The sequence below is a fragment of the Phallusia mammillata genome, chromosome 3 (genome assembly GCF_965637545.1).
Source record: "Phallusia mammillata chromosome 3, kaPhaMamm4.hap1.1, whole genome shotgun sequence".
NCBI classification, from domain to species: Eukaryota; Metazoa; Chordata; class Ascidiacea; order Phlebobranchia; family Ascidiidae; genus Phallusia; species Phallusia mammillata.
Window position 1 is genome coordinate 2,238,682 of NC_137254.1, and position 18,250 is coordinate 2,256,931.

The following is an 18,250-nucleotide window of genomic DNA, read 5'->3' on the forward strand; positions in this document are numbered from 1 at the left end:
TTTTAAAGCTTGATGGAGTTTTGCACTTAAAAAAATCAATTACAAGCTATTTGCCAGCAAATAAAGCAGCAATTAAAATTCTAAAAGACAAACAATAGTCTGTACACAAAACTTCAAAAAAAGATGTTAAAATAAACAATTTCTGACACAAATGTAAAGTGGTTGTTGTGGTTTGTCAGTTATGATACCAATAAACAGCTGCATGGCTAGTTTTTTGTGTGACAATTATAATCTGTGAAGTGTCATATAATATGTTGAAAACGCTGACTGTGACCATAAGGTTACTTAAATGAAACATGACCATTTTTTTAAATGTTGTCGAACTGAAATACTTCGACCTTTTTCGAATCATTACTTTTTTTTCTATATTCTTGTTGTGTTTTACCGTATGTACAACCGCTTAGTTTCGAGTCTGTGTCACGTGTGTTTTTGTTCCACATTATCACTGCATGTTATGGTGTTTAGCCGTCGCTGTGCAAGTAAACAAAATACACAAATGATATCGTCTGCTGTTTACACTCGTATACATTATTGCGTAACAAAAATTACGTCACAATGGAGTTTCTAATTAAGATTTGTATTAATTGTTTTTCTACACAAAACAATGGATAGAAAACTATAAATGTAGGTTTTCTATATATTGCCAACTTATATATGTTCAATAAAGGCTAAAATTTTGAGCAGCACCCCGACAAATTTTAGGCACGAGCCGCCACTGTCCCTTGCTTTACCCAAGAGAAATCAAATATCAACTTACCAGGGCAAGAATAAATTGTCCTCTCGACGTTGGTGCAGATGATTAATTTCTAAAGCCAATGCAACCACAATTACATTCACAAACAGAGGAACACTTGGTTTTGTTTTACATTAACCTTTGCTATAAGTTTTTTTTTTTCATATCACAACAAGGCGCACCATTTGCCAGCAATCTGAACCCATTGTTATTTGATTGAAGTAAGTAAAATGTAATATCTCAGCTACTTAGTTTTACTTACACTTTACATTGAACTATACTAGTAACTTCTTAGAATTGGGAACCTTATATCAGCACAAGTGCAAAGGTTGTATAATTTGAACTAAACCGAACAATACACATAAAGCTGATAAGGCAAGTATCAAATAACTACACAGAAAAAACATGGAATTTGTTGACATAATGAAACAAGAAGTCACCTGTCACCTGTCATTTCTTGCAATGTACCACTTTTGTCACAGTTCTGCATTTCTTCCATGTCAGATGATCAGGTCACACACAACTACAATACAAATAGATATCAAAGAAAAGAGGACAGTAAATTAAACTGTTGTACCTTGCTAGTTAAAATTTTTATGCCCACATGCCACAAATTAACTTGTATAGTGCATTGCAACCTAGACAGCTTATGACGTAACAATGCATCTGATAGTTTCTATCATAACGCCTTGTCACGCCTTTTGTTTGAACTAGAGTAACCTGTAGTTTTGGGTGCTGTGGTGTGCGTTTTTAAACGAGGTCATTCTATTGTGGAGAGAATACAGTAAACATCCCGACTTGGTGTGCCAAAGACAGCGTACAACACAAATAGCAACAGTAGGGATATCTGACCCGACTAGTTTGCGACAATTGGGGGCTTGTCCGGAATTTAGTTTTCAGTGTTGTTGTCTTACCTGGTAATGAAACAAGTTAGAGATGGAAAAGATTGTAGAAGGAGGAAAACAGCTGGGTTTGACTGGCACCCAAAAAGTCGGGGCCTGTAGGACCGCGCAAACAACCTGCGCATAGAACGAATATAGTGATTGTTGAAATATCTATAATATACGCAAGCACGCAGGCAGTATACGATCAAGCTACTTTTATACGCCGTGTCTTTTGTTCGTATCACATAACATTTGATATTTGACTTGCGCTTTTTAATAAAGTGGCCAATGAGCATACCAACCGACTTCTCATAGCAAGATTAACCCTTACAAATTACGCCGGATAAAGGGCTTATGTTTCTCTCTATGTTTCTACAGAAAAAGCCTTTCTTGCGCAAATGCGTGGCGACTCTCACCTAAAAAAACGGGGGTGCACCTACTGGGACTTTCCCCATCGATCTTATAAAGCAGTGGTTCCCAACCTATGGGTCGCGTTAACATTCTGTTGGGTCGCTTGTTTTAGTGACAATTATAGCATCTACTTTTTGACGCCTCGTAGCGTTACTTTTATATTACCCAGGGCTTTAAATTGTTGCCCAATAATAACTGCATCACAACTTGTCGTGATAATGGTTAAAACTGTTTGTGACGTCATAAAGTGATGTGTTAGCTCACAGTAGAGCGTTGTCTGGCTAATAATGCCTTGATTTAGCTCCAAGTTCGGACTAAATGGAAATGTTTGGTCGTAAAAAACAACAGCGTTTTTTCGTTATAAGGTTATTGATTTGCTAAACTGGCGCAGTAATTTTCAAAAAGCTTTTCTAACTTACAGACAAAAATACAACTAAAATAGCATGTCCATGGGTCGCGAGAAATCACAAAACTAAATTTTGGTAAGTATTTGGGTCGCGTTAAAAAAAGGTTGGGAATCACTGTTATAAAGCATTGGAATGATAACAATGAAACAAGAACAAACCATTAGTTTACTGCAGGGGTGGGCAAACTTTTTCACTGTGGGGCCAAATACTATTGCGATGATTAGATCACAGGCCGCACTATTATATAAAACAAGGTGATTTTACTTCGTTGCATAACAAAAATGCCTTACTACAAGTAAAATTTGCAGTTAATTGCAGCAGCATATCGTCAGGTCGCAGAAAAATAGCACCGGACACACTAATCTGCTCAGAAAATATAATAATTTGGACCCGTTTGCCATTAGATTTGAAATCCAAGTGTCTCTGCGGGCCGCACAACTTTAATCAAAGGGCCGCATGTGGCCCGCGGGCCGCAGGTTGCCCACCCCTGGTTTACTGCTTCATTACTGGGCGCGCTTGCAAGTGCGTTGGCTGCTTTTGCAGTTGCTGCATTCTTATTCTTTATATATCGCGGGCTGTGATACAGAAAAAAACGTTAAATCAGTATTACTAGCATACTTTAAAATGTCCTAAATTATCAAAGTGCAAACAAATATTGGTCGGCCCAAGCTGCAACAACATTCCAAGCAGTTATATATATATATATATATATTATGTACGTGGGTCTACTTTACAATCGTTTGGTGATTCAAATATCAGCTCAAACTGTAAACAGTACAATAAGTAAAGACCACATTTCTGTTTTAAACCATTTACAGTTATAGCTAAAAAAAGTTTAATTATTATTTCAAGAGAACACCAGTGCGTAAGTGCCTACGCAAACTTTTGTGTAAAAATATAATGGATTTGCAAAGGAAAAATAAAGGTTTTCTTTTAAAATGTTGCAATTCATATATAATTGGTCGATAGCACTTAACTATAAATATTATTTTGCAACAGCTAGAAACACTGAACGTAACGGTTGCGTAATACACCGGCAAGCTGTAAGCTCGGGTGACTGGCATCTAATTGCTGCCGAACGTGCAACAGTTTCCTCGCACACATCGCGTATTGTTGTACGACCCTGTGTTAGTAGCTGCAGGCTGTTAATATTCTACCCGATGCATTATAATATGCATCACAAAAAGATACTGAACGGTTTTCCAATTAAACTGCTAATTTCGCCAAACTTACATTTGTGCAATTTCTTCTGGCGATCTTACAGATTATGGATTTGAAATCAAATAAATGGCTACTTTGGAAACAGCTTTGTTGGTTTGGAGAGAAAATATCTTTGTATTTATTTCAACTGTCCTCAACTTGTCGCCTAATGCATTATGTGAGGCATCACATAAAAGCCACTAAATGAAAGTGTGTGTTGGCAAGTTGCTGTTTCTTTAATAAACAGCCGCTTTAATCTTTGATTTACTAAAAAGAAATACAAGGTCAACTTACCAGGTCAAATAATAACTGGTAGAAAGTTGTCATCTTATGGGCATCTGCATTTAGCTTATTGGATTTAGCTGTGGGCGCAACGCTGGTGCCAAGGAATGAGACAGACATCTTTAATTGTACAATGAAATCTAAAATTATTAATTACTACAATTACATATACCAACAGGCAAGTACTCGCTTTGTATTACATGAACTGTTGTTACATATATTTATCACAACACATTATTACAACAGCAGACACTATTTGCCAGAAATTTGTTGCAAAAATACATCATCTGCACATTTAATTTCACAACAACCTTTTTCTTTGACACTGTTATCATGTAAATAAAGTTAGTCAAACATTTGTATCTAAGCTGTCTTAATCAACATGGACTCTAGCAATCAACAAACTAAATAAGTATCTTAATGTAATTATGGACCTTATGCATACCACCAAGTACATGCTTTGATGCATCCATGTACTATCATACCAAACTATACAAATTATGCACTTTGTTGAAATAATTTAACAAGATATCACCTGGCATCATTCATTTTTCACATGTTGCACTTTTGTTACAGTTCTTTATTTTAGAAACGTCTTGTGTATTTTTCTTCAACCCGAATCCACAGAACAGCAGGCATCAAATACAAGAAAAATAAAAGAAAAAATAATTAAACCACATTTTTTCACTTGCTTGGTTCAAATTACTGCACACACTTGAAACAGAAAACAGATAATTCTGGGTATGTTGATACACTGCGCCAAACTTTCAAAACTTTCTTCGCGGTTGAATGATTTGTAGACTAATTTTGATTTCTATGTATAAAAAAATCTCCAAGAACCAATTTCTGTTTCCAATGAAATCCAAGCAATGAAACAAACCAAACATTTTCAAATTTGCTCATAATTATGATTGTACCATGTTTGATGTTAGTGTTTTTCCTAAAACTGCACTTGCTTGAAGTAAAATAGCGTACTTCTAATTGTCATAGAAATGAAGGTGATTGTTGTCTTAAATCACTCTCACAATCAACTTTCATAAACAAGCCAATTTAAGTGATTTATTTTTTATTAAAACAACCGCAATAAAATTAAATGCATTCTGTGTAAATACAAACTATAATGATCAGTTTGTTTTTCAAGTCTTTTGGTTTATCATCACCAGACATGGGGTCGAATACACGTGTCCTGTATTCGAATACTTTACGAATACCTGCATGACTGTATTCGAATGCATGATTACTTTAGTAATTTTTGAGTGAGAGCAATTCGAATGGTATTCGAATAAAACAAGTCAAGTGTTTGTATTCATGAATTGATGACCCACATACAACGGCATGTAATTCGAATACCATTCGAATAAACCCAAGCATGTATTCGTATTCATGAATACTTGCGCACTTTTTAAAGTCCAGCAATTCGAATTGTATTCGAATAATGCGAGTCAAGTATTCGTATTCACGAATTGTTTTGTAATGTTAAAGTGGCAGCAATTCGAATTGTATTCGAACAAAGCGTGTCAAGTATTTGTATTCATGAATAGTTGACCAAAAACAACAACGTGTAATTCGAATGCTATTCGAATAAACTCCAAGCGTGTATTCGTATTCATGAATACTTACGTACTTTTTACAATGTATCAATTCGAATTGTATTCGAATTAACAGTTTCAGTTATTTGTATTCACGAATAGTTTAGTTGTTTTAAGAAGCAAACAATTCGAATGCACCGATTCGGGTATTTGCAGTTGCGGTTAGAAGGTATTCGAACAAAAAGTAGCATTTGGTTTATGTATTGCAAATTTATCGGTAAAAATGTAACCCAACGAGCTTTGTTTTGCCACATCAGCTTGACTGATTTAAATCTCCGTTATATAAATTTCCCCAAATTTACATGAGATGTTTGCTTCACCTGTCATGTGTTGAGAACAAACCTAATCTTGCAAGGTTTGCACCACAATTGCATTTATATAACGTCATAACCGAAGTTATATGTGTCATTGTGTCGTAACATAAACAAAAACGTGTCAAATCAGGTTGCATTCACTGCCAAATCGAATTGTATTCGAATATATTTGGCAAAAATATGTGGCAACACATTCTCGACTACTCCCAGTCTGGAGGTAATCCGCGATTCGAATTGTATTCGTAAAAATGTAGTCATGTATTCGATTTTACTAATCTTACGTTGCCAAAGGCTGACAACAATTCGAATTGTATTCGTAAAAAAATGCTGTGTATTCGAATTTGCAAATTCTTAGGTTGGCAAAGACCAGCAACAATTCGAATTGTATTCGTATAAATATAGTCATGTATTCGATTTTACGAATTGTTACGTTGCCAAAGGCCAACAACAATTCGAATTGTGTTCGTGAAAAATCATCGTGTATTCGAATTTGCGAATTCTTAGGTTGGCAATAACCAGCAACAATTCGAATTGTATTCGAATGAATTTACTCAAGCTTTTGTATTCATGAATTGTTGATTCTAAAGTTAACATCAACTATTCGAATTGTATTCGTGCACTATCGAACGAAAGCCAAAATCATTCGAATACAGCACGAAGGTGGTAAAACCTGTATTCGAATGCATTCGAATACGAATGACGAATACGAATTGCCCCATGTCTGATCAACACATTTTCATTCTTCCACTCTTCACTCCTTTTCCCATTTCTTCTAAATCACAATCTTCTTCACAACTTTCTTCTTCGTCACCATCACAACAGCCAGAATAAAAATGATCAACATCATGAGGCAGAGACTCGAGATGAGAGAGAATTCCATCAGTGTCTTTAGGCCTCGATTGACCTCTAACAAATAGATGTAAGTGTAAAAACTTTAAATGGCAGTTTACAATGACTCACAGATTGGATTAAACTTTTAAAGCACAGATGTGTTTTCAACAAAACTTAAACTTGGAAACAAATGATGAGCAGACATTTAATTGTGTCTTAGCAAGGCAAGTCTTCCCATCTTTCATCAGGAAATATCCTTGAGAACAATAGCAGTAAGCTACACCTGTGGTGTCGATACCACACATGTGAGAGCATCCCAATTCCTCCTACAAATCAATGTAAATGAGTTAGACTTAAATAATTTATACATTAAGTAAAAGGACAAGTTCCCCCTTAGGTACACTATTCACGGTTTTGAATAACCTCAGCAACAAAAACAAGAGCCAGTCATGGGCGCCGGCAAGTAGGGCCACGATACTTCGTGCCGGCGCCTATAAAGCCAGCATGTCAGTGTAAAACATTACGACGTTTCGACATGTGCTATTGTGATCAGCTTCTAATAACCTGATGATGAAAATAGCACTTTCCAAACGTTGGAATGTTATACAAGGACATACTGGCTCTTTTTTATTTTTTTGCTCAAGTTTCACCTTGTTGCAAACAGGTTGGTCATCATTATCAAGTTCAGGTGCAAGGATAAAGGGTCCTAGAGAGATTTTCTTAGTTGCATCATCAGTATTATCTGGAATTGATCTTTCGACTGGAATATCAGGTATCGGTTCCGAAGGACAGTCCTAATAAAATCAAGTTTAATTGTGAGATACAAAAATTAAACAAACGATTTACAGGTGGCAGGAAACGACATACGCAAGTTACCAGTAAGACTTTGCAGCAATGTTAACAAAACGTCAAGCGTGGAAATACTCCGGTTGACAAAACTGATCATTTCAGTGAGATTGAAAAAAGGGTCCGAAAAAATCGTACTGTTTTGTAGTCGTTGTCTTTCGTTTTTTTGCAGATATTCATTCTACAGAAAAGCCATATCTCCTGGTCCGAGTCTCGTACACCAAACCAGCTGAATCCCAAGAAAGAGAAATTAAACTTGCGAGAGTCGGTCACATTGTAGATAACATTCTCGTCCACATCAAGGGGATCAGGCGCGGCACAACTGTGAAAACGAAATACGTTCAATTAAAGTGGAACTTTCCTCACCCTGACCACAAGCGCTCACCCTCCGATGACAACAGGATAAATAGTTTCAGTTCTCAGAGTCCGTCAAAATACAGTCGATTCCCTAAACATTTACAGTAATGAAACTAAGTGGGTTTTTAAAGCGTGATTATGTGACATTATACCTGCAAAACCAAGTTGGTGTCAGCTTCCACATCGATGTTAACACCAATGTAATGTAAACATGGGATCCAATTGTTATCGTTTGTTCAGTTTCAATTGTCGTAAAACTGTCCGATGTGTAACGAGCCATTTCCATGGTGAATGATGACGATGTTTTACCCAAATCGACCACAACGTGACTGAAGAAGAGGTTGGCCAGTACGACAGGCATTCCTGCACATGGTTTTATTCCGAAACAGAAACAACATTACTGTTTTTGGAAAGTAAAGAAATAGCCTTCTGGGGATTTTTTATTGATAAACAGTATACAAACACTTACCATAACTCAACACTCATTTTCAAATGACGGTAGTTGATACTAGCCCTTCAGCCTAATATAAGTCATAAAATACTATAAAAGCGAGATGTACAAACTTCAAACCTGATCATTGCCAAAGGAGGTTGATCCATTGTCGCTATTCCTGAACGGTTGTAAGCGCATTGAAACACCACGACTGCAACTTCTGCATTTCGAGTTATTATTTGTGACGACGAGCCAGCAGCGACACCAAGTGAGACTTTGTATGTTACGACAATTTCTGTGTCGCTCTCCTGAATTAAAACACAATTGTCTGAATTATTTTATCAGTATGATTCCTAGATTTAAAACAGATACTTCACAGTAATACAAGATTGATTGCACAACTCACGTTTATTGCTGTTTTTGAGGAAGTGTCGAAAAATTCAGAACACGAAACTACCTTTACCATCAAGTTTGAAACTAAATACTTCGATCTTGTAGCGATCCCTGTCACTGATTTATTCTTACCAAGCGTGACGTTTGCCTTTTTCCTATTGTGCGCGTGTTTGCCTTTTTCGTGTGGTGCGCACGTTTGCTATGCGTTTGGTTTGACGCGTCATTCTATTATTTGCGATTGAAATAAACGGACGCTACATTTGGTGACCCCAAATTCAGAAACGACTTTTCTGGAGTACATTAAATAAGCATGTCAACCGACGGAGACACCCAGCATGCCGTTGCGATCAAACTTCCGACTTTCTGGTCAGCAGAACCATATAAAGTAAAAATACAAGTTTACCCTGCTGCCAACAAATTGGTAATCATTATCAAGTTCAGGTGCAAGGATAAAGGGTCCTAGAGAGATTTTCTTAGTTGCATCATCAGTATCATCTGGGATTGATCTTTTGACTGGAAGATCAGGTATCGGTTCCGAAGGACAGTCCTAATCACATCACGTTTAAATGCTAGATAAAAATTAAATAAACGATTTACAGGTGGCAGAAAACGACATACGCAAGTTACCAATAAGTCTTTGCAGCAATGTTAACAAAACGTCAAGCGTGGAAATACTCCGGTTGACAAAACTGATCATTTCAGTGAGATTGAAAAAAGGGTCCGAAAAAATCGTACTGTTTTGCAGTGGTTGTTGTTCGTTTTTTTGCAGATATTCATTCTACAGAAAAGCCATATCTCCTGGTCCGAGTCTCGTACACCAAACCAGCTGAATCCCAAGAAAGAGAAATCAAACTTGCGAGAGTCGGTCACATTGTAGATAACATTCTCGTCCACATCAAGGGGATCAGGCGCGGCACAACTGTAAAAACGAAATATGTTCCATTAAAGTGGAACTTTTCTCACCCTGACCACAAGCGCTCACACTCCGATGACAACAGGATAAATAGTTTCAGTTAAATTCTCAGAGTCCGTCAAAATACAGTCGATTCCCTAAACATCAACAGTAATGAAACTGAGTGGGTTTTTAAAGCGTGATTATGTGACATTATACCTGCAAAACCAAGTTGGTGTCAGCTTCTACATCGATGTTAACACCAATGTAATGTAAACAGGGGATCCAATTGTTATCGTTTGTTCAGTTTCAATTGTCGTAAAACTGTCCGATGTGTAACGAGCCATTTTCATGGTGAATGATGACGATGTTTTACCCAAATTGACCACAACGTGACTGAAGAAGAGGTTGGCCAGTACGACAGGCATTCCTGCACATAGTTTTATTCCGAAACAGAAACAACATTACTGTTTTTGGAAAGTAAAGAAATAGCCTTCTGGGGATTTTTTATTGATAAATAGTATACAAACACTTACCATAACTCAACACTCATTTTCAAATGACGGTAGTTGATACTAGCCCTTCAGCCTAATATAAGTCATAAAATACTATAAAAGCCAAAGGAGGTTGATCCATTGTCGCTATTCCTGAACGATTGTAAGCGCATTGAAACTCCACGACTGCCGATTCCCCGTTGCGAGTTATTATTTGTGACGACGAGCCAGCAGCGACACCAAGTGAGACTTGGTATGTTACCACAATTTCTGTGTCGCTCTCCTGAATTAAAACACAATTGTCTGAATTATTTTATCCGTATGATTCCTAGATTTAAAACAGAAAATTCACTGTAATACAAGATTGATTGCACAACTCACGTTTATTGCTGTTTTTGAGGAAGTCTCGAAAGATTCAGAACACGAAACTACCTTTACCATCAAGTTTTGAAACTAAATACTTCGATCTTGTAGCGATCCCTGTCACTGATTTATTCTTACGGAGCGTGACGTTTGCCTTTTTCCTATTGTGCGCGTGTTTCCCTTTGTCGTGTGGTGCGCACGTTTGCTATGCGTTTGGTTTGACGCGTCATTCTATTATTTGCGATTGAAATCAACGGACGCTACATTTGGTGACCCCAAATCCAGAAACGACTTTTCTGGAGTACATTAAATAAGCATGTCAACCGACGGAGACACCCAGCATGCCGTTGCGATTAAACTTCCAACTTTCTGGTCAGCAGAACCACGTGTTTGGTTCCAACAAACTGAGGCACAATTTGCATTAAAAACATAGTTGCAGACCAAACAAACTTTTATTATGTAGTGTCCGCACTTGATCAAGATATAGCAAAGCGTATAATCGATTTATTGGAAGATCCTCCAGCAGAAAACAAGTTCGCATCGATTAAACAAAGACTGCTGGATTCTTTTGATTTATCAAATCAAGAAAGAGCAGCACGCTTACTGAACATGGCACCTGTCAGTGACAGAAAACCTTCTGAACTTATGGACGAAATGCTAGCCCTAATGGGAAAACACTAGTCTTGCATTCTATTCCAACATTTGTTTTTACAACACATACCGGAAGATATTCGTATCGTCCTCGTTCAAAAAGATTAGGAAAACCCTCGCGATTTGGCAAAACAGGCGGATAAGTTATGGCTTGCTCGGACGAGCAACACAGACTACACCATTGCCAAATTGAGAAAGCAGAGGCAAGCTAAATCTACAACACTTTTCAACAGCAACGACAGTAGTCCATATTGCTTTTACCACCGGCGATTCAAACAGGATGTACGACAATGTCGTCCACCATGTGCTGCACAACAGGGAAACGCCAAGGCCGGTTGTCCACAATGAATGGGACAACCGGCAAATCACACAACTTATTTTTCGTGTGGGATCGAGCCTCTGGTTGCAACTTTCTCGTGGACACTGGTGCTGAAATCAGTGTCTTTCCGACTTCCGGCTATGAAAGGAGAATGAACCACAAGGGACAAAATCTCACAGCAGCTAACGACAGCAATATAACAACCTACGGTTCCAAGTTAATTTCTCTTGATATTCCTTCCGGCAAGTTTCAATGGAAGTTTGTGCTCGCTGACGTATCTACACCACTACTTGGAGCAGTTTTCCTTCGAGCGCACGGTTTACTTGTTGATGTTAAACGGCAATGTCTGGTACATGCTTGTTCGTTAACTAGCATGACCATAGGCAAGACAAACCAAGCGGCACCACGCCTAAATGCAATTAGCAACGCACAATCAAGTTATGTCCAACTTTTGACAAAGTTTCCGGACATAACAACGCCACATTTTTCTGCAGTAATGCCAAAACATGGTGTGGAACATCACATTCCCACAAGCGGCCTACCAGTGCACTCTCGGGCAAGACGACTTCCACCCGAAAAACTAGCCATTGCAAAGGCAGAATTCAGTAAAATGATGAAGTTGGGAATAGTCCGCCGTTCATCCAGTCCATGGTCGTCTCCACTTCATATGGTTCCCAAAACATCAGGTGGATGGCGCCCCTGTGGCGATTACAGGCGCCTTAATGCAGCAACACAACCAGACCGTTACTCGATCCCACATATCCAGGATTTTGCAGCACGACTGGCAGGTGCTAAGATCTTTTTCTAAAATCGATCTGGTTCGAGGGTATCACTAGGTACCAGTTGCGCCAGCAGACATTTCCAAAACGGCTGTCGTAACGCCGTTTGGGCTTTTTGAGTTTCTGCGCATGCCCTTTGGACTTAAAAATGCAGCTCAAACGTTTCAAAGAATGATCAAAGAATTTCAAGAAAGTCTTGTCATTTATCTGGCCAAATGTAAGTTTGGACTGACGGAAATCGATTTTTTTGGCCATCGCGTGGATAGATTTGGTCCCAGGCCCTTACCTGACAAAGTCAAGGCAATTCAAAGCTTTCCCAAACCTACCACTATTAAAGGCCTACAAGAATTTGCTGGCATGATAAATTTTTATCACCGATTTCTTCCTGGTGCAGCGCAAATCATGATGCCATTGTATGAAGCACTTTCTGGCAAAACAAAACACCTGGTTTGGAACAACACAATGCTTGTAGCGCTAAAAAGGCACTTGCTGCAGCAACGCTACTTCACTACCCTATACCCCAGGCACAAACCGCCTTGACAGTCGACGCGTCACAGTCAGCTGTTGGTGCTGTGCTTGAGCAATTGGAGGTTGCTGGAAGCCATTAGCATTTTTCAGCAGGCATATCAGACCACCAGAAACAAAGTACAACGCCTTCGACAGAGAGTTACTGGCTTTGCATTTGGCAATCCGCCATTTTCGATACTTTCTTGAAGGGCGCAGTTTTACTGCTTGTACTGACCACAAACCGTTAACATTTGCGTTTGCAAAAGTGTCTGATCCATGGTCAGCGCGCCAACAACGCCACCTTACAGCAATATCCGAATTCACCACCGATGTTCGACACATCCAAGGGAAACATAATCAAGTCGCTGACGCATTGTCCCGGATAACTGTCTCAAGTTTGCAAAAGGTGATGTTGGACTTCGATTACAAAGCTATAGCGAATGCTCAACTTGATAAAGATGTGCAATCATACCGTACAGCAGTTACAAACCTAAAACTTGAGGACATAACTATTGGCAACTCTGGTTTAACACTGTTGTGTGACACTTCCACTGGCACTCCGCGACCGATCATACCGCTTTCGTGGCAAAAGAAGGTATTTGACATTATTCACTGTCTGTCACATCCGTCAATACGCACGACGCGCAAGCTAATAGCTTCAAAATTTGTGTGGCACGGGCTCAAACAGCAAGTAGGATTATGGGTTAAACAGTGTACAGCTTGCCAGAAATCAAAGATCCACACACACGTTCGATCAACTCTAGTGGATTACCTCGTTCTCGTTTTGAACACATTGACATTGTTGGCCCATTACCTAGTACGAAGAAAGTCCACATAAAACACAAGTTGCCAACCCATTGTTACAGGATAAGCATATTGAGCTATTTTGTGTCCAAAATAAATGCAGCATTAGAACCTAAAAGTTTCATTCCATTTGGCCAATCCAATTCGCGTTAAAGCCGACCAGTTTGTAACAATCAGCCAATGTACATCTTTGAATCAGTGTTGTATATTGACTTGCAGTTTCACGGTTTCACCCACATATAACACTTTTAGGATCATGCCATCAATTTTCCACAGACAGGAACAACCCATAATTATTTTTTTTTTACGAACACCTATAATTACGAAATCTTTCATCGGAAATAGACAAGTCGTATGAATCAGCTGCAGACAGACGACTTATAACGTCTCATCAGTGTAGTTGGTCATTTATTGGTTTGATGCTTTTACATCGTATCAATCAAAAAATTTTTCAGTGTTATTTGGCGAAATCTTTTCTCACAAACCACACATCGATGCGGCTTTTCATTGGTGTGAATCAAGATGTGTTTCTTCAAATTTCCGCTGGAACGGAATCTTTTCTCACAAACAACACATCGATGGGGTCTTTCATTGGTGTGTGTCAACAAGTGTGTTTGCAAACTTCCACTATAGGCAAATCTTTTCTCACAAACATCACAAGCATGGGCTTTCACATTGGTGTGTGTCAACATGTGTGTTTTTGAAATATCCACCTTGAGTAAATCCTTTTTTACAAACATCACATTGATGAGGTTTCTCTTTGGTGTGTTTCAACATGTGTGCTCTCAAACTTCCACCTTGGGCAAATCTTTTTTTACAAACATCACATTTATGGGGTTTCTCTTTGGTGTGTGTCAATTTGTGTTCTGTTAAATTTCTGAATCTGCGAATTTTTTTTCTCACAAATATCACATCGATGAGGTGTCTCATTGGTGTGTGTTGTTAAATGTCCACCTTGGGTAAAGTTTTTTTTACAAATGTTACAACGATGTTGTTTCTCCTTAGTGTGAATCAACATGTGTATTTTGAAGTCTGCACTTCGGCTAAATCGTTTTTCACAAACATGACATCGATGAAGTTTCTCATTGGTGTGTGTCAACATGTGTGTTTTTAAATATCCACCTTGAGTAAATCCTTTTTTACAAACATCACATCGATGAGGTGTCTCATTGGTGTGTGTCAACATGTGTGTTGTTAAATGTCCACCTTGGGTAAAGTCTTTTTTACAAATGTTACAACGATGTTGTTTTGTAGGCAATATGTTTGGTTCTGAGGTTTGAAGTTCCAAAATCCGATTGCAAGCACAAAGCTTTGGTTGGTTTAGTTTGTGCGGTTGACAACAACGGTAATGCTATTTAAACGTGGCTTGACGTAGTGTGATTCATACGCCCAACCGAAGTCGAATCGAATATGTATGGGCAAAGGCTGGGGCGAAGCCCAGTCAATTCTGCCCTGTGCCTTGTGCCCCACGAGAACTTGGAACACACGGTATATAAACACATATCAAAACAACGTCATTAAACTACCCACATGGGATCTGTGATTTGCCTGGAGGTACAGAACGTTTCCATCCTGTCTCCAAAACATCAATTAGTAATTATATGGGATGTACCTCTGCGGTCTCACGCAATCAAACACTTGAGGTATATAAATCACGTAATGGGAAAACTTACAAGTCACGTCCGCTCTTACTCATGACGTCAGTGCGAATATTAGGTCATTTACGTTACAGTTTCTCCTTAGTGTCAATCAACATGTGTATTTTGCACTTCGGCTAAATCGTTTTTCACAAACATGACATCGATGAGGATTCTCATTGGTGTGAATCAACATGTGTGTTCTTAAGTTCTTCAAACTCCCATTCCCAAATATCTTTTCGCAAACATCACATCGATGGAATGTCCGTTTAGTGTGAGTAAACATGTGTCTCCTAAAACCCAGTCTTGCAATAAATGTTTACAGCCAAGAATGCTATAATCGAAAAAGAGTAAATAGTCAAATTTAATCGGATCTTTGTGGGAAAGTTATCAATGTATAATATTACATTTCGCCTGGGTTGAAACAAACCGCACATAATTAGCACGTTCAAAATTATATTTACACTAATCATCAAAGAGCTCTGGTGAAATATTTATGAGGTATATCAAGTAATTTAGGTAGTAAGTTGTTCTGCAGTGTTTAGTTTTTTGACATTCTATGCAGGAATGCAATTTGCAAGTTTGACAATAGGGGGCGTCATCTGGAATCATTAAATTTAATATCCAACTATTTTCAGTGCCTACCAGCAAGTATGTTCCCCGTTTCTACAGTTGCATGACAAGAAAAAATCTACCATCACCTACGTTGCACAGGTTAACCATAAATTAGGAATATACCGTTTAATTCGCCTTCAAAAATCGGTCTACAACATCTTAATATCACGCATGTTTGACTCTAAAAATGCAATTTACGAAATTTAACAAAAACCATTACAACGCGCTTACAACAATAGAACCGAACATTCTTACTGACTTTTCAAAAGTTGAGAAAAGCTAGTGTTCTACCATTGCACGTTTTATGGCTACTACCAGAGCATCCGACGGTGCTGGTAAATTATATCTTTAGTAATCTAAGACGATTAGTTCAGTTCTTAATTAGCTCAGGTTTACAAGCAAAGAAAACCTATATCAGTAAACTCGCCTGCAAAAAACATTTACTTCTAATCGTCGCGGAAAAAACTATCGATTTGTTATATTAAATTTCGCCGGCTGATTTTATTTGCAAAGTGCAGTTAAGGCACGCACTTAGTAGGCAACGTTTCAGAGTTTAACCTGACATAACAAACTACTCTGAAACAATTAAGCTGTGTGTTCATAAACCGGTCCCGAACTCAGACGTAACACAAAACTACCGCCTGAAACACTTAACTTGTCAGCCAGCGCTAACTAAACGCTGCCTTCACTTCAATGATTGTCCAATTACAAGCATTGTCGCGCATAGTCAAGGCCTCAGGCATTGACGCTTCAAAGACGTCGGAGCTAAGGTAAAAAAACACATCGCGATATAACTGCAACATACATTATTAAAAAGCTGGAAGTTAGTTAACTGCGCAAAAGTAATTAATGGCTAAATCTGCTGCAGCTACACCGCATTGTAAAGCATCTGACGCGCGTAATTGGACTGCTGGTGTTATGTTGTTATATTTAACTGTATTGAAATTAACTGCCATTTTACACTTTTGTACAGCATTGAAACTACACAAAGACTTTATTAGATTTACATATGTCCATTAGTGCAAGAAAATCGTTGTGGTGTGACATATCGAGGAGGATTGAGAAAGCCATGCCGCAAAACTTTTTGTGCAAGTTTTGTTAGGAAATACTTAAAAATAATCAATATAGTAAGTGATAAACGTTGTATGAAAACGCAAGTGCTGTGGCTACAACTTGTAGTCGACCCCAACAATTCAAATTAATCATCTCTATTTGTGTAAAAATAGGTAAAACGTAAATGTGGACTTGCTCAGTTGGAAAATACACTTTGTCGGCCGATGGTTGCTATTAGGTTTGTTTCTGACTTTACGTTGCAGTTATTTGAGCTAGTTTTCAATAACGTCGATTGTACTTTTTTATATGCAGTTGCGTTTTTTTGAGCTAGTTTTGAGGCTCATTTAAGTCTGAATTCCTTTGGCAAAAAGTCAATTGGACCATCAAGAACTCCAGACTTTTCTACGGCCTTTTTAAGTTGTTCAGTCGACACAACCAAACCCGTATAATTAAAAAAAAACATTATAGCCCCTTGTTTTGCAATAAACAAATTGTTGTGTCTGACCAAATTGCTAAAGTATAAAAATACAAAAACAAAGCAAAAAAAACAAACATACAAAATGCAAGCAGTGATTTTGGAAGGAAACTCAAAAATAACGAATATGTCAATTTACCTGAAAATGACATTCCACATTTGTGTGGAAAGTTGTATATATGGTTGGAGACAAGAAAAGGAAGTTGTGCAATTGTTTTGTTGATTCCAATAATTTAACATACAAGCTCTAAGTAACTGTTTCACAAGTTGTATAAACAAAAAAACACAAACAAACGAATATAAAACTTAATCGTAAACATAACTGCCAAAAACTTTGTGTACATACATTATGTAGATGTAGTGTTCGGTTTAATGTTAATGTTCGCTGATGAGTTTCAAGGTTATAACCGCGCCGTTTCAAATGATATGAAACCAGAGAAACTTATACGCCGAAAATATGCAAACGAAAAAGGTACTAAAAACTAACACGTCTCGGCTCGTGCGTCAGCTTATTAAATTTCTTAAATATCCCAAATTATATGATTTTACCAAGTAATGTACAATTGATAAAACGGACAACCACTATATATTATGGCAGTTTTTTTTCTGAGGTTTACTTTGCAAACTCTCTAAAATGTGGTCAGGCTTAATTGGAACCAGCAAACATACGAATGCATTGAAAAGCAATGGCTTCCAATTTGTATAAATTCCAATGCTATGACCAAGAAGCATCACATAATATATTCGCTGTTCGTCGCAAAGCAGGTTTCTTTTCTTATACATTTTTTTTTTAATATCGAGTTGGATACATTTATTTATAGTTATACACAGTTATGCAGTTATGCAGTTAACACTCTGTCATAGTATTTCATTGGCAGAACCGAAAAGTCCACATCATGAGGAGCAGGGACAACATTCAGAAAAATAAACTTTACATTGTATAACTTCATGGTAACCAATGTTTTTAACAGCAGGCCGGAT